Genomic DNA, 18305 nt, shown 5'->3' with positions numbered 1-18305 from the left:
CCCCAAGGGAGGCAGGATAAACCAGTGGGGGGCGGAGGTAACTTTTTTTTGTCAGGCAGGCCACTCCAATCCCCTTCTCCAGTCCCATCTGCTGCTCCATTTTCTGCTTCCTGCCACATGCTACCTGCCCGCCTGCTCTGATTTCTGCCACCGCTCTACCCGTCCCCTTCTCCATCTGCTGCATGCATATGTGCCACAGGTTAGCCACACCTGGGATAAACCAGGACAGGGTGGTAGAGAGAGCTGGAGCTGTGGATGTTAACTCCCTTTAAGATAAGTTTGAGGAAGAGCTTTTGCATCGGACTACCTGTGTTGCTGTCCCCTTCCCATTCTTGCTGCCCCTTTCGCTCCTCAAATTCTTGTCTTCATCATTTCCTTTCCCTCCTGCCACTCGCTTAGGCACTGCCACCCTGCATTTCTCGGCCTGGGGCCATTAACAGAGCCCCTTGAACTGGGGATGAATGAACGGGCCCTTTCTGCCATTGCCTGTTGTCTTCCTCTGGCCTGGGAGCTTGCGAGTTGAGGCAGCCTTTGCTGACAAGGGCTACAGCCGGGGCATCTGGCCCTGTTTTATAGCCTGGCTGGAGTGCCTTCCCTTGACACCCTCCCTGCTGCAGCCCTCAGGTGTGTCACTGGTTCCTATTTTAAATCACATCACACCTACTACTTCAAATGGAGGCTCTGGGTTCACTGAAGGACATGTACAATTGTCCCCATTAAGGGGCACTTATTCAGGCCCAACAGCAAAGATAAAAGATGTCTCTATTCCTTTCAGATGAATCGTAAAACCATGGGCTGCCTGTGGTTGCTGAGTCTCCCCTGGTACTTTTTGTAAGGGTAGGGCTTGTAGCCCAGGGACTGTGGCTAAAATCCTGCCGAGTAATTGCACTTAGCCTGTATATTTGCCTGTGATGGGGGATCTGGCCTGGGCGGCTTTTTTTTTAAAGACATTTTTCATGTTCCAATTGAAATCTGCCAAATCAAGTCCAAACCCATGAGTCAGTCCAGAACCATATGCGGCCCTACAACCAGCAAACGGCCTCCACTCCCACCAGGGGTTTTAGGTGTTTTCAACATCTTTTGGCAGGCATCTTACATGCAGGTGCAAGCCCAGAGGCTTGGGGTTCGAATAGCCCCAAGTTTTGCCTGCCCTCAGCCATATGGCTGCAGGAGCAAGATAGGGAGGAGCCTCCGATTTTCATAAATGGGCTTTAAGCCCCAACACCTCGGCAGGTACTAAACCACGCCAGAAGAACAGTTACTGTGGAGGGGGCTTAAGGAAACCTGCCTTCTTGGACCCAGATACATGGTGTTTCCCCGGCCAGGTGCACAGTGTTGCATCTACCCCAGGGCTGTGTGATAGGATCCCTATGTAGGGCCAGACCCTGTCTTCGGTGAGCATCTCCTGGGAAATGCTGAGGACCTCCAAGCTGCTGCTGCTCCTCTCAAGCTGTAACGTCTTATTGGTGTTTAATCCATGGAATGACAAACATCCAGCATCCTGTTTTCTGTTTGCTTCTGGAGAAACCCATATCTCTTCTGGTGAGAGTCAGAACTAGGGTGTGATCCCTGGACATGGAGTCATCACCAGGACTGGGCCTGGAACGTATAACATTAACAGCACTGACTTTTACTACTTGAGCCAAGGGAGAAACTCTTTCAGGTGGCGGCAGTAGTGGACCAGTTTCCTCAGGGGGCCAGCTACTGCAGAGAGACAAATGAACTAAGCAGTGCTTTATCCCTGGAAGAGTTGCCAGCGACTGGCAGGACCTGTCCTTCTCCAGATGGCTGCCCACAGGTTTCCATCTGCTTTGCTGGGCCCTGGAGCATCTGTACGAGGACGAGGAGAGTGCAATCTGTCTCCAAGACCAGAGACTGCAATCTCCGAGGCATGTTTTACATTCCTGTACCCAGTCCCAGGGATGTCTCAGGGGGTTGTTGCAAGAGAGCCACAAGGTCATCCCAAAAGCTGACCCAGAGATCCCAGCAGCCTTGCTTACACAGGCTACAGGGAAAAGAGTTGGTGAACTAAGAATTGGGCAGAGAAGGGGCAGAAAAAGACCCACCTTGTTTCAGAGGTTCGGTCATGTGTTAGATGCTTTCATAAAGGGTCATCATGGAAGATGCATACTGGCTCCTAATGGGCCAGTGCTCAAAAGATCCTCACCTTGCATTTGGTTCAGATGAACCCCTAGGCTTTTGGATGTTCAGCTTCTCTGGCTGGGCCTGGCCAGGCTTCACCATGTGCAAGCAGTCAAGAATGGGAGATGGGAATCTTCTGAAAATTGCTGGAACCTGAATGGTTCAGCTTTGGGCAAAATCCCGGGGTCGTAGGCCAGTGTCTGCCCTAACTCCATCTTCTGATAATGCTTTAAGTGGGCTCTGCTGCGTGGTGCTTCGTTACAGCAAGTAAGGCTACTTTTTCTAATGCATCTATGAGTGGAGAGGCCTGGCTGGCTGGATGTTCAGTGGAGAAGTGTGTGCTGGGCAGGCGGCATGGAAGGGGAGGTGGGGACCGTGGGGGATGGGATCCTGGAAACAGCCTGTTTCTTTCAGCTCCTGGCAGCATGGAGCACCTCCTCCCCTCCCTCCCTCCCTCCCTCATCTCCAGATGTTCTCTGTGTTTATAGCTGTTGAAGCAGGAGACCAAACTCCCTCATTAATACGTCTTGCTTTCTCGCTATTTTTTTTTTCCACGTTGAAGCCAGAAGTCTCAGCTCAGAGGCTGCAGCTGGAAAAGAGCAGGGGAGGGGGAAGCAAGAGGGGGGAGGTGTGTGCAAACCTCCCATCCCATTCCACTCCCCCTCTGCCCCCCTGAATCCTCCCAAAATACACATGCCCCGAAAAAGAAAAACACTAGCAGATTTTTTATTTCAGAAAGTAAACACTCAGGCCACGGGGGTCTGGAGGTTATGGGAAAAGAGGAAACCATCAGGCTAATCAGGCAGGGACACACTTCCCCTGCTGAAATAAACCAGAAATCATTGCATTACAGGGCTCCTCTGTGGTTAACCCTGGTGCTGCCAACATCACTGAGCAAAGGGGAACTGGGGAGCGCAAATGCTGCCTCTATCCCATGACCTCTATGCAGGGCTGAGTGAAAGGGGGTGAAGGGGAGGGGCAGCGTTCTTCTATATTGGCCCTTGGAAGGCTAGGCCTTTGCGGAAAGCTCTGTTGCATTTAGGAGGAAGGGAAGGGGATTTATTTTTTTTCTTCCTCTATAGTTATGGATTATTCTACAGCGCTTCATAGCTAGTTTTAGACTTACTGTGTAATTGGATAAGACAGTTCCAAAAAAAAAAAAAAAAAAATCTATGGAGAAGAGGTTGTTCATTGGTAAAAATCGGGCTGATTTCTATAGACCGGCCTCCCTGGAACTCTCCTCTTTTCATCTCCGTTAAATTCTGGAACACTTTTGCACAAGAGAGATGAATGATTAGGTTACAGATACTGAAAAGAGTAGGAGATGGACTGGTTAGCTGAGATCTTGAAGGTAACGAAGTTGGGATGCTTACAAGAAGGACAGGAGTGATTATTGGGTCTCTAACAATAGTTTATGAAAACAGAATATTTAGCCTTAAAATAGAATGCAGGCCTGAATATCCAGAGCTACTTCTGCTCAGGAAATTTGTAACAAAATAATATGATGTGAATGCATGAAATCACTCTAACAGAGTGGTGGGTATCCAATCCTTATCAGTCCTATGAAAATGGCAGAATTCTTATAGTATTTAAATTGTTCTACAAGAGCTTTGGTACCTAATGATGTCTAAGGAAAGTACAAACCACACTCAGTCCCCCGAAGGTAAATGTTACAGAAATTATGTAATATATATTTCCCTTTATACAATGTTACGCTGTTTTTGTTTTCCATATAACTAAATTTTCTAGATGCCTGATCTTTCAGTTTGCATTACTATATGAAAGCGCAATTGCTTCTGATCTCTGCTGGATTTATATCAGTCCCCTTGTGATGAAAGGTCCTGTTACCAGTTCCTTGAGCCATCCTCCAACCCCTTTCAACATCCCCATTATCAGGCAAACCCAAGATGTCCATGCGGTTGGGAGAACTGTGAACTGTTCATATTGTTTCCTGCTATCTCAAGAAAGCACCTGTATGAATATCTGTTATTGCAGCTTTTGGGGGCTGGAGACTTGAACGGAAATTGGATTTCATATTGATAGTAGTGCTGGACAAATTTCCAAAAGCTCTGAGTTGCTGTTTGGCTCAGATAAGGGCCTGAGTTTAGACACTTATCTGAGCCTTATCTGAACTATTTGAATCACTTGAGCCTGCAAAATCAGGCTGGCAGTGTCTTGGGAGTAGGCTTTCTGGTGATATGTTAGATCTGCGGTGGTGTTTGTAATCTGGTGGACACCAGCTGAGACTGGATCCTCGTTTTGCTGGGTGGAGAGAGGGCAGAAAGTGGGTGAATTGCCCAAGGGCAGCAATAAGTTGGTGGCAGGGATGAGAGAAGAACCCATGTCTCCTGACTTCCAAGCCAGTACTTGTTTTTAGTAGAGAGGCTCCATTTGGGTGCAGAAAGACCCCAACTGAGATTTCCCAGTCCTGTGCATGGTTTGGGTTGCGACTTATCTCTAGATCAGAGCTGTCCAGCTGGTGTCCTGTGAGGGGTCTCTGCGCTGCCCCTCCCTCCTCTGGCACCCTGTGGTGTGGTGCTGTGGGGGAGCCTATGATCAGGGAGCTGAGGGTGAGGCCAGGATGCCCATGTGCATGGTGCAGCATAGGGGGTTGCGCCTATAACGTCTGGCTTTCACTGGTGCAGCCCGCTGGCCACTCGTAAGTTGGACAGCCTTGCTGTAGATGATGTCTTATCTCAGCCAGGTTTCTTGCATTGCCTGGGTCACACAGATGGAGCGACTGGGTGCTCTTTGCCTTAGCCATACCCTTGCATGAACGGTCTCTTTTCGTCCCTTCCTCTGAAACAAAGCTTACAATTGGAAGGACCGCTCCAGAGTGCCCTATGGGCCCAAGTAGTACTATGTCCTCCTCTTGTTTTTTACACCAGGAGGCATATACATTCAGGAATGTACATATACATTTCACTGCTGTTGTCTGTGTGTAACTGTTATGCTCCGTCAGCAAGGAGGGAGATCTTTGTGGTGCAAACATAAGCCCAAGGGGCTTGGATTTGTTTCTTGGCTCTGATATTACTACTTGAAGCACCTTGGCCAACTGACTTGGGGCCAGAGTTGTAGAAATATCCAGCTTTCACTGAAATTTTGAGTTAGGCAGCTGAATACCTCTCAACATTTGGTCCTTAGTCTCCGTATGCCTCAGTTCACCCTGTTGGTGAAAGGGGGTGGTAACACATGGCAAGTTCTTTTGGGATGCCTAATCCATTGAAATTAGCAGAGTGCTCCAGGATATCTGGAGGGGGAAGTTATGCAAATGCAAACTTTTGAAATCAGTCATTCATTTCCCCCCTTTAGCTAACAATGTCAGACAGGAAAACCATCCCTAACTCTAAGTCCTCCTCTCCCCTCAAAAGAAGAAAATTACCTTTCATTTTAGCTTTCTATTTTAGCCATAGCACACGGTAGACGTTCCTGCGAGGTTATCCCCTCAAAACCACATAACGTCTGTAGAACACGTGCTGAAGTTTACACAAAATCGCTGGACTCCTGAATAGAAAGCCTAATTATGAGGAAGCTGCTTTTCAGAGCACAGGATGGGTCTTTCCCATTGGGTTTGCTCGTATCAATAAGGCTTTGAAAAGTTGCAATGTGTCGATTGTTGAATATTTCACAATGGATTAAACACCATTTCTGTCTCTGCAGCTGTTTCATGAGAAGACAAGCTGCATCTCCCCGGCAGCAGGCTGGGTTAATGAGATTGTGTGTGAAGTCACTGGGAAGAGAGTTTCTTTATCTGAAAGCAAATGGAATATGCGGCTACTGCTCTTAGCCATGGGAGAGCTGCAGAAAGGGTTTTGTTTGTCCCAGAGTGATTCAAATGAGAACATGTGGGATTGTGGGTGGAGTGTGCTTTATAAACCTTGTCTTCTGTGTTTATAATTTCAGAGCTGGATTCTCAGCTGGTGAAAACCAGTGGAGTTTCATTAATGCCAGTGTCAATTTACAGCTAAGAAGAGTTGGTTTTGGAGGCTTTTGGAGGCCTTTCACTTTTTAAGAGCAAAATCCATATTTCCAGTGTTTCAGCATTTATTCCTGCTCCATCGAGTACATGTTCATCCCGAACTCTAAGATGTGTGGGCGAGAAAATGTTCATTAGCAAATGAGCCTTTCAGTGGAAAGCACGTTGGACCCACCTCCCCATTCATTAAGAGTCCTGTGGGGCCTTCTCGGCCTTGCTGACTAGTGCAGTCTTTCCTTTGCTACGAAGTACTTATGGTGCATGGGATGTCTGGGGCTAAAGTTAGAAAGAAAAAATGATTCATGGACTTTAAACTCACAACAATTTGTGGGTTCGTGTAATTTGGATTTCTCTAACAGTTGTCCCACCCTGGACTACCTTTTCCCCGCTCCTTTTGCCTGCATTAGACCTTCACGGCCACATTTGGCTAGCAGATACATGAACCAATCCCATTGGCTTCTGTGCAAATTATGCACAAAGACTGACTTAGGCTTTGAAATATAAGGGCCAAATAGTGATTGGACAAAAATCAGTGGCAAATTTCCTGTTTATTTTGGTAGAGCCTCCATTTAAATCTACAGCCATATGAGAACATAAATGGCCCAAACATGCTCCATGGGAACTTTGCCATTGATTTCATAAGCAGCATGATTGGGCTTTGTAACCAAGGGCAAAATAATAAAGATTGAGAGTTCATGAAAGTTCTTCCTTTCCTGGAAAGGGAAATAAACACTCAGACATGATGTCCAGTGCCTGAGCTGCAATATATCCTGCTTGGGGGGTGGGGGGGAATCACTGAAGGTGATGACATTGCATAGGGATTAGGGATTAGAGTGTTTACATGGAAGGGAAAGAGAGGGCAAGATGTGGTTCTCCACTAGAGAAGGCGGTCTGTTTTAGGTAAAATAAGAAGTGGCCCCAAATCTTTCCAAGTCAGATGGAACTACTTTTCCAGAGTCAATATGTTGAGATAACTCCCCCCACTTCACTGTTGTTCTTTATTCACATGGTTGCCTATACTTCCTGGATTCAAGCGGGGTCAGAAGCACTTCTGTTGATGGGCATGATGTCAATATTGAAGTTGAGCAGAATAGGGAAAATGCTAGGTAATACCTTCAAGGAGACTGTTTGGATGGGATTTTTAATCTGGCCAGTACCAGAAAATTCATCTGTGTGGGAACCCAACCCAGTTTTGCAGAGCCAAGGGATCTGGATAATCATAGGAATTAGAGATGGAACGAAGGTTATTTAGACCATCTGTGTCCCAGTGTAGAGCAGCTCTATACGGGGCTTTATCATCTTGGCTTAAAAAGAACTGAGAGGTAGACTTCTACCACTTCCTTCAGGACCTTGTCACAAAGTTTCTCCTGAAAGGTTTCATATTGTAGTAGCATTGTAGTAGCTGTGGTGGCCCAAGGAATAGGTGAGAAGAAGGATTTGTTTGGTACTGTCTTTTGGACCACCTGTAAAGTGCTTTGGGGCCAGAAAGCTTGTCTAACATTACTTCCAACTGTGTAGTTGGTCCAACAAAAGATATTACCAAAGAAATCTTGTTTTCTTGAAACATTTGGTATTTCCTCTTTAACTATTTGATCTAATTGTCATATAACAGGTCAGCTTGTCAGGCGGGCATTATCTTTGGCCAGCACCTTTTCTTGTCTTTGAATCTATAAAAAGCAAGTGGAAGATGCTGCTAAATCAAAATGGTCACAACTCTCACCTTCTTTACATGATTTACATAATTGAATTAGAGGTAGGCCTACAGAATCCTGTTCGTGTGTTCCTATTAGACTTGGATAGAAAATTGGATTTTTGACTGAACACATTATTTTGAGGAAAGCCTCTGCTTCCTCCAGGAAAATTTCAAATATTTAATTCAAAGCAACCATGAAATCTGAAAATGTTCATTACATTTCTTCTGGTGTTTGGTATTTGTGTGAAAAAGTTAGAATTTTGAATGGAAAAATACAAAAACAACAAAAATGTTAACAATTGCTATTTTCCCATGAGCTTACATTCAGGGGTGGATCCACATTTCTCCAAAGTAGATTATTTTTTCAGAAGACCAGTAATTGTCTATACCAAAACAGCAGGCCATAAACTCAGTATCATCTTAAAAAGAGAGCCCCAGATGTGGAGAGCACTGGCCAAGTAGTTCAGATTCAGCAGCATGTAAAGCAGGGGTGGGCAAAATACAGCCTGGGGGCCAAATCCGGCCCACCAGGCCATTCTATCTAGCCCGCAGGGCCCCTAAAAAATTAGAAAATTACTATTTATTTGCTGCTGGCTGCCTGTCAAAGATGACAGGAGCCAGGGGCAGTAGTACCCAGGGGAAGCCGGTGGCAGGACCCAACTGCAAGGCCCGCCCAGCTCTGCTCCCCCAACCAGAAGCCCCTGCCTAGCAGAGGCTTCTGGCCTGGGACCATGGGGCCGTTCCTGATTCCCTGCACCGGAGAGGGAAATGCGGCCCTCGACAGCTTGCCAAAACTCGGTCAGTGGCCCTCCGTCCAAAATAATTGCCTGCCTCTGATGTAAGGGGATCCCACATCTGTGCAATTTGTCCATCACCAAGTGGCCATGGATCATAGCTACTCCCATTCATTCTCTCTTTTCCAGCTTTTGGGGCTAACATTTCAAGATGAGAATTCTGCAATGACTTGAAAAACGTTATTTTGCCTCATTTCAGGCTACCCTCGTCCCCTCCTGAAAGTTTTCCACATAGAGTGAACACTTTTTTTGTACAAGTGTTACCTTTATAAAAAAGACCCAAGCCCTTCTCAAGCCCTTTCCCCGTGCCTTCACAGTTCATTAGCTACCAATAGATGGTGGCACCAGACAGTCCCTGCTGCGTTATTGCAACAGGCACTTTCCACTCCTACCTGAAGAGAGATGGTTTTATCAGGGCTCTCCCACGCTTGCCAAGTGGGATGTGCTGCTCCGCTCCCCATCTCTGCCGCTCCTCACTTCATTAGTGTTCTACATGTTTATAAATGGAAGAGATAATATTTTTCGTTTCCAGTTTGTGTTTCCAGGGCAGCCACTTTCTACAGCACTTAGGAAGTTTAGAGAAGGGGAGGTTATATAAACGGTTTTTCCTCGTAGGCTCTTATTAATCAAGTGGCTGGGGAGCCATTCCCACAGCATCAGGATAAAAGGCACTGACTGGGTGAGGAGGGGCCTCTAGTTAACGTGTTGTACCTTTTTTTGCTTTCTCCTTGTCCCTCTGGTTCTTGTGCGTTTGAGATTAATTAGTTCCCTGCATTCTTTGGGCAAATAAGTCTCCTTCAGTGAACCATTTTGGCCAGTTCTGTCTCTATAATTTATCCCAAAATTTGCATTGTCTGAGTGTGATACAGAATCCCACATATGTATGGCTATGCATGCGCACGCGCACACACACAGTGTTTTATGGCAAGCTCCTCAGTATTTTCCCACCATGCCTCAGCAGCAGCCATTGTCAAGAATGGTCACAAACAATAAAGGAGACTTGTGGGTTTCCAAAACAGGAGCTAACTGTGTTGATTTCTCCTTCCACCAGAACAGAACCCAAGTTCTCTCTCCTCCCCCATCTCCTTCCTTCCACTTTCTCCCCATGGTAAGTTGAGATTTGGGATCTTGTCGCTTGCCTTGTGTGGAAAGAGCTCTGAGTGTACTGGAAGCTCCAGATGTTCCAGCACAGAAACTGAAAGCCCACAGGAAATCAGCTCATTAGACTGCTGACTCACCTTGTGGTCTTCCAGCCATGCGCTTCTGGTGTGAAAATAATTATTTAAAAGACCAAGGATGGGAAATTAATGACTTGAAAGGTGGATGGGGGATAAACTCAACTAATGTTGACTATAGACTTGGCAGGAATAAACCATATTTCTTCTTGGTCTGGGGAGCATGTGTGATGTGGTGGAGGGGAGATGCTGGACATCTGGAGTGACTTAGCAGTGCTGTGCTTTTGCATGGGGTAGTTCATGCATTTTGTTTGCTAGGCTTTGGTTTATATATTAATACAGTCTACCCCAAAGAAGAAAACATGTCTCAGTCTTGAGCAGGCATGTGGTATAGTCTGCAAAATGTCCACTCTGCTTCTGTATGACCCAATCCAGTGAGTCTTTTAAGGTTGAGTTGAGACAAGATACTGGAATAGATGGCAGTCTAGTCTCTCTGAACATTTTGGACAGCTCCAGAGTTCCTAAATGGGGGATAGTGTCATCTGAACTTCCTTGATGCACCAAAAATGTTTCAAGGTGGACTTGGAGCAAACATTCAGGTCAGTTCTTGTGTTATCCTGATTACGTTGCCCTCTATTTGGGAGACATAAAGTGCTCTAGCAAACAGAGTGGATGCTGTCCAGGAATACCAAGTATCTACACCACCTGCTAGTTTAGGTTGAAGCCCGTGTCATCATATCTGCATTATCATTGCTACCTTTCCTAGTTAGATTAATATTAGTGTGAGTTTGCAGGCCTGTGCTGTAATTGCATCTGTATTCTGTTGTGCGGCCATAATTAAGACTGCTGGGGACATGAACATACCTACCAGACATGCTCTTTGGAGGGAACATTATCTTGTGGTTGCAAGAGGATTTACACAATCTAATAATATTTCTAAGAGGAATGAATATAGCTCTAAATTCTGAGTTCTGACCCCAGCTTGGCCACTGATTTACTTTGAGCAAGTTGTTTAACTTGTGTGCCTCAGTTTCCCCCTTCTGTAAGACTAGCCCACTTCAAAAGGTCTTATGAAGTTTAATGGTAATGAAAACCTGCATGGCGCACTGAATGGAAGAAGCAGGTTCTGATAATGGAGGGCTTTTCTACCTAGCAAATGGGTCCAGCAATGGAAATTAAAGGTAGACAAATTCAGAATGTAAAACCCAGTCTTTTAGCCATGATGGGACTTACCCATTGGAACAACTGACCCAGGGATGTACTGGATTTTTTCCATTTCATAAGCTACATACAGTAACACTGAACCCAGACAGAAATGATGGGCTTAGTGTGGGAATCACTGGGTGAAATTTTGTCTCGTGATATAGAGCACGTCAGATTAGTTGATCTCTGTGGTTCCTTCTAGCCTTAAAATCTCCCGGTGGATGAATCCAAAGGGCCTGATATTCAGAAGAGCTGAGTACTGACACAGAGAAATACAGGCCTAGATGCTAATATCAGTCTGTGATGGGATTTGCTGTTGAACTGCATGACCTGCATCTGCCAAACTTTTATTCATCTAAAAGTGCAGATAGATGATTTTAAGTTTCATCAAATTGTTCACTGGGAAGGAGGAGCTGAGGGGGAAGCAAAACTAAATTCTGAAGAAATTGAACTTTTTCTTTGATGTTGCTGAAATATTTTGATTTTTTTTTTTTTTTTTTATTAAAAAACCCTTCATTTTGGATTTTTCTTCACTATTACTGTCAACATGCAGATTTTCATTTCCAGTCATGGAAAATATTATACATGACTTGAAATAATTTTGCTTTTTAATTGTTTTTGGATTTACTGGAGAGAGAGTTTTTAGTTTGGGACCTACCCAAAACAAGTTTTTGTTTTTTCTTTTCTTTGAAAGATATGTTTGAATTATAGCAAACCAACACTCACCAGTGTGTGGCACTGATTGGGGAGCAGGAAAGTTTTGTCCCCAGAAAGCTCTGTATCTTGCAATCTCCATTTGCTAGCCTGCAAAACATATTTAAAAATGGAATAACTAGCAACGATGATAGATGCATAATGGGTGATGATGTTTCCATTGGCAATGGAGGTCTCTACGAACCAGCTGTCTCCTTCCCATTTATATCAGCAAGGATTTAGGACTGAGGAAGGCTAATCAGGAGACCCTCATGGGGAGAGAGGCGTGTTATTTAATTAGCTTTACAATGGACTGACTTGGAGGCACGTGGTGGCTCTAATACAGGGAGATAGATGTCCTTTTAGCTGGGCTAATTGTTAGGAAATAGCAGGGTCTTTGTTCAGACTCAGCATGCGGCCTGTGATCTCTCAGAGCCCAGGGGCTGCCCTGCTTATAATTTTAGACAGATCTATTCAAGCCTGCTCTGTAGCGCAAGGCAGAACAAGAGTGGTATTGTTGTGCAGCCAGGACTGCTGTCCAAGAAAACCACCCCAAAAAACCCAAACACGTGTAGAGCTGAGTATTTCTCTGTCGTTTATTCACTATAAGGCAAGGCTGCCAAGTCGAGACAATTGAAAGCGATGGGATTTCCAATGCAGAGTGCTGAGTGAAGGTCTCTTATTTGAAATGCACAGACAGTGCTTTCCTCACGCCCGAGCACAACTCGATAGACACTGACTTTACAATCACTCCAGAAAAAGCCACTCCTTTCCAAGCAAGCAGACCCAGGGGACATGGCATGGAGACCCCAGCTATGACTGGGCCCCTGAGTGCTTCAGGAAACCAGTGAAGAGCCCAGTCCTGCCGTTGTAGGCAGTTGGTGTGTTCTGACCATTGCTTATTAGGCTAATCATGCTTGTCTTCATCAATTTGCTGTCCTCACCTGTTCTCTTTCCTCTTATGCTTAAGACTGGCAACACTCCGGGTAAGGGACCATCTTTTGATTGCAGGCGTGTGCAGCATTGAACACAATGAAGGCCCGATTGTGGCTTTTAAGTAGTACAATGCAAATAAGGAATAATCCAGGTTTTTTCTCTCCATCCAAGTCAGTGCAAAGGTGCCAAGTTCTTTCTGTGTAGGTGATTTCACATCCCTGCCACCATCCAACCCAAGCTCCATCTGGCTCGTGATGCATTAATTCTCACAGTACCCCATTGAATCAGGAAAGCCTTGTTGTTCCAGTCAAGATGGGGAGCTAGACTACAAAGAGGTAAAATGATTTTGTGTTTCATCATGATGGAAGTATTCAGCATAACTAGGAATTGAACTCTTATTTCCTGTGCTCTGATACCCTCACCACAAAGCTATCCAGAGGGCGTTGGGCTTTTGGATTTCATTTCCCCGAGCCACCCACTTCCACTTGGCTCATGTTGATAAGCACCCAATACACACATGCACACACAATGGTGTTTGTTTGATGGCTGCTGTTCCTTTGGCTAAGTGTTGTGTCGGTTATCAGTGCTGGAGGGAACCTGGTTGAAGGGTGGCTGCCTGCCTGCTAATGCCTTCATGAAAACAAACGGTGGTTCTTGTAGGATCTCTCTTTGGTGTGAATAGGTTTTTAAAAAGCCTGAAAAAAGAGGAAAATGTTCCTTCCTAGTAGCTCTTCTGTGCCTGGGAAAAACAATTCTTCTGGTTTATCAGGGAAGGAGCATGTAAGTCCATTGCACACCAATACATTTAGAAACCAGAATCCACAATTTACCATGGAAGCAAAAACAGGTGAGAAGAGCAGTGCAGTTCCCCCAAATCTGAGAAGGGTCCAATCCAATGTGCCAGTCCATGCTCCTTTCTAGCCAGGCAGCACGAGTTAGTTCACCAGCCTTTCAGTACCTATGCAACTCTAAAAGACCAAGTCACACCCATGAATGAGTTGCTTGGGGTCAAGCCTCTTCCTTCAGCTTTGGTGTCTGATGAAGCACAGGCTGAGTGATGTTCTCTGTTTCGGAGAAGTCCAGGGTCGGAATACGCGGGGTCTGGCTTAGCAAACTTATGAAGAGCTGGGCACTGCAAATCAGATTGGAGGCACACTGGCCTTGTTGGAGGAGAGGGGAGGCACTGGGTGAGACTGTCGGTGTTTGGTGCAACTGCAAAGAGTCCAGAGCTAGAAACCAAAAAGCCCTGGGTGTATTTATTGAAAGGTAGAAACTCTCTCTAAAGCTTGATCCTCGGCATGGAGACTTGGCTTCCTGAGGTCCCTTCCAGCCCCATTTTCTCTGATTCTGTGAAAGCAGACACTGCGTCTGGTTGCATATGAAAGATTTGCACCCACCAGCTTTTCTCAGCAGAATAAAACATGCTGTCTACTAATAACATTCAACGCAGGGGACGCTGATTGGCTACACAGGGTACAAATCAAGATGCAGCCTCCCTGGAACCAAAGGCAAGAGTCACCAGAAAATACTTCAGTGGTTTGTGGGATTGCTTAGTGTAGCACTTAGGAGCTGTTGATTCCAGCCCACCCTAGGGACTGGAGTTTTTCCCCTTAAGCCCGTGTGGTGATCTATGTGAATTGGATTCCCAAAGCCTAGCCAGCCACAATGGTGCCTTTGTGAGGCATCTCAGAGGAGCTGATGACTGCTTGAGTAGTGGAGACTGTCTCTCAGAGACAGTTCCCCTCATCAGGGCCAAGAGGCGGTTACAATATTCCTGCGTGACAATTGCTGGCTTGGTTCATTGAGGATTAAGTCTGGGCTGTTCGGGACTAAGAATGCCAGTCTTTTCAGTCTGAGATAAGGAACCAAGCTTGTAATAAAAAGGCTGTAACAGATTTATATCCTCTCTGAATCAAGGCCAGGTAATGCACAGCAACAAGCAGGTGCCCGATAGCTGAGGCCCACACCGGTTTGAACGGTCCAGGAGCCCCTGCGTAAGTGATGGCTGCCATCTAGCTGATACTAAAAACGGAGCCGTGGGGCTCTTGTCCTAAACACACCCTTCCCTGCAGCGTGTGCTATGCTCTGGTACTCGTATTAGACTCGTGCTCCCTGGGAATCTGGCATGGAGGGATGCATACCCGTATGTGGGCGAATGGATTACGTGTCCACCCCTGCTGCATGTCCGCAAAGAGAAGGCCTCCGTCACCAGAGCTGCCAGCTCCCACCCACTCCCTTTCCCAACATAAACTAATCTTCTCGACGACTTCCCAGCTATTATGGTGTTTGAAGGAATTTCTCCTACACTTTTAAATTCCAGGAAAGGTATCTTCCTGGGGAATGCTTGTGGCAGCTGCTTGCTCCTTCCTCTCATTGCTTCGTGCCAGCATCCCTGCCCAGCAGCCACCTCCCTGTGCCTTTCCTTTCCTGGAGGCTACTGCTCTTTCCAGCAGTGACCCTCTTCCAATAAATCCCCGTTTCCCTTTAGCCACCAGCCTCTCCCCGCCCCCACCTTTGCTCCTGATTTTAGCTCGATGCCCTCTGGGTGCTGTCTACACGATGAGACACAAACCGGAAGCCCCGACCACTGGCAGTCATTCAGGATCCCATGGCCGAACTGGGTAATTGCCTTCTGCCATAAATATCTCCCTGCAGTTTTAATTGGAGAAGGTATTCTTCATTTCCTGCCTTTAACTGCTGCATGGTGTTGCTGTGTGCTGTTAAGCAGCTGCTACAGTCCCCCTCAGAACTGGCTGCATTTTGGTATTGCTGGTAGAGAAACTGGTTACTCTCACCCTCACTTTGAGATTGCTGCCTCCTCAGCGACGAAGACGGGACTTTCGAGGTTGGGGAGGGGATGTTGCAGCTGTGTAACATCTGGAGGGCCATCAGGGACTGGCAGTTTGCAATAGTTTTCTTCTGCCAAATGTAAAGGGCCAACACTGGAAAGGTATAGTATGAAAAAGGTACGTGTCTCAGTTGAATTGCCAACTGTGTGTGTTGAAAAGTCATGCACCAGGCCTGGCTCAGGTGCCTTCCCCCAGGACTGCATTCATTTATTGTTGTTGCTACCAAAAAAAAAAAAAACCAAAAAAACAGGCGCTGTTGGAAATAGCGTGGCTCCATTGTCTGCCCTATTCTTTGTTCTGAATAACTGAAAAACAAATGGACTGCATTGTGGAAGGAGAAAAAATGTTTCTCTCATGTCAACAGCAAAATCTTTCAATAGGTACATGGCAGGAGGGCTGTTCTTATCTTCTTTGTATGGAGAGCACCTCTTCCTTCTGAGGAGTGCGCCATAATGGCTATTAACCTTAAATAACAAGAGAGAAGGGGAGACTGTGAAACTAGAAGGGAGGAATGGACGTTGAATGGGCAGGAGGAGCGGTTTCCCTAATGACTGTAAGCAGCAAATAGGAAACAACTCATCTTTGGCCGGTCTTGGACTGCAAGTGGTCACATCCCAGCTGAAGAAACGAATCAATGGATTCCTTCCCTGCCTTCTGTGAACACTGAGCTATTGAGCGTCTCAGCTGGAGTTCAGAGCCAGGGCTTTCATGTCGTGAGCTCTGAAGCGCACACAAATTAAGGCACTGGGGATGATGTAGCTAGCCTGAAAGAACGCGGCCGCCCCATGAGGAATTCTCTACCCCAGACTCTTCCTCGGCTACGGCTTCGGGGACACGCACACTGACATTATCTTCCGCTTTGGGCGTACTCTGGTTTTCCAGAATGTGTGGCGGGTTTTGGTCCCTCCTTTCCTTTGCCAGAGCAGGAAGAAAGTAAAACAGAAGTTTTGGGGTAGTGAGACGCTATCTACATTCATATCACATCAGGCTGTAACCTCATCTCATCAGCTTTGCCCAGCCCAGGCTTAGATGGGAATCCAAGAGCGTGTGGGATCTACTTCCTAATAAAAACCACACACTAGCTGCAAAGAACCAACTTTATTGGTGGCTTTGTACTGGAGAAGCAGCTCCTCTCAGGTTCACTGGCTCTCAGCCAGGCTTGGGGATTGTAACACTTGCAGCAGAGTCCAAGCCAACTGTTACTGCCCGTGGGAAGAAGGCCAGAGTACAAGTCGGGGAGAAGCGGGGTTTGGCCCTCCGACGCAGCTTTCAGTGAGCTCCGCCTGTCAGGATCACCTTCTGCGTCCCCTTCCACACAAGCCGGAGATCTCAGCCCGTGAGAACGGCCTCAGTGATGAGGTCAACGGCTCGGCCCCGTTGGCCAGGCACCGAGGTGAGCCTTGGAGGCCTCGCAGCGTGTCTCGTCTTCTGTTTCATTTTGAGGATTGTGGTTTGCTGCAGGAGGCAGAGGCTGGGTCTGAGCTGTGTGGATTACCAAAGACCGCTGGAACTGGGGGGGGGCCGGGAATGCTTGGGTTATTTTAATACTGTTGGGACCACAGGTGCATTTTGATGGCTCCATCCTTGCAGCCAAGAGCCTGCAGCCAGCCATGTAACTGGTCCCCCATCCCCCAACACCCCTCCCCTCGTCCCCCATTGCAAATTACAGCATGCGTGTTTATATACGCTCACGCTGCTCGGCCTGGAGTTTGCAGCATTCCAGTGAAATATAGGAAGGGGGAGATTATCAGCTCATGTAAACTGCATCAAGTTTCTCTTCCCAAGCCTGCCCTGGAACAGGTCACACAGAAAGGCAGCTGGTTCTTTTGCTTTGGCTTTTGACTTTAAACTGGAAAGGCTGGACAGCCTCCCCCTTCGGAGTCCTTTCTTTCAGTCTCCTGTGCCTGTTCTGTCCGTTGCCCTTGCTTCCACTCTCACATCTGCTTGGGCTGGGAGGTAGGGAAGCAAAATTAAATCACAACCCTTCAGGGAGAATGGAGGAGGAAAGCAAGCCCTCTGCTTGCATTTCATGCAGGCAAAGTGCTAAATCAGAGCCAGGTATCACCAGTGGTAGGATTCATGTTTCCGGTTTTAGATTTCAAACACGAATCCCTTGTACCTTGTGCATGGGTCCTTAGCCTCAAATCTCTGCGTGGCTCCCCGGGTGGGTATCGGCGGGCCTGGCGGCCACTGAGGCAGAGAAACATTGCGGGACCTGCTCGAGTGGAGCAGAACAGAATTCAGGAGCGGGATGCTCATTTGCACTAAGGCTCTCGCCGTGGCCAAAGGGACCGATTGAGAGTTGCAGAAAGCGCCCGAGCCGGGAGCCCAAGTCTCTTTGCAGTGGGAGTCAGGGGCATAACGTGCAGGGACGCTTTTCAAAACCTTTAGGTGCCTGAACAGCTTCCTCAGTGGCATCCGTGCTGGAGCCGTGGCTCCCCACTTCTGAAGCCCTGTGGATTCGTCTGTAAGTGCGCTAAACGGTGAGGCCAGAAATAGCCCCAGCGCCTGCATCCGCAGCTGATCTTTAGGTGAAGCTTCAGCAGTTTCTGTCAGGCCTGCCCCGTCTAGCTCTCGCACCTGCCTGCACGCGGGCTTTCGGCTCGGGCCTCTCGGCAGGCGCCGGCCCGGCTCCGGCCGCGGCCGCCGGCGGCAGGCGGTTGCTCAAGGGCCGCCGAAGCGGGCGCAGATGACATTTGGGGTTTTGTGTGTTTTCCTTTGTCTTTCTGACACCCGTGCCGGTAAATTGACACCTGCGTGACTCATTCTCTCCTTTCTGCTCTTGCCGTTTGCGGTCTGGAGATGTTGCTGCCTCGAGGCGCGCGCGCGCAGGGCTCCCGGGGC

At 47.2% G+C, this 18305-nt stretch overlaps 1 protein-coding gene and 1 pseudogene across 3 annotated transcripts in view; both read left to right on the top strand.

The window, feature by feature from the left end:
• Positions 1 to 18305, top strand: part of ETS1 (ETS proto-oncogene 1, transcription factor) — a 109520-nt gene that overhangs the window by 26987 nt on the left and 64228 nt on the right. The gene's annotated exons all lie outside the window — the stretch shown is intronic.
• The window catches only part of LOC109317925, a 30605-nt pseudogene continuing 15628 nt past the window's right edge, over positions 3329 to 18305 (top strand).

This window comes from Crocodylus porosus, unplaced genomic scaffold (assembly GCF_001723895.1).
Source record: "Crocodylus porosus isolate Cpor-Errol unplaced genomic scaffold, CroPor_comp1, whole genome shotgun sequence".
NCBI lineage: Eukaryota > Metazoa > Chordata > Crocodylia > Crocodylidae > Crocodylus > Crocodylus porosus.
This window is presented reverse-complemented; position numbering and strand designations above follow the sequence as displayed.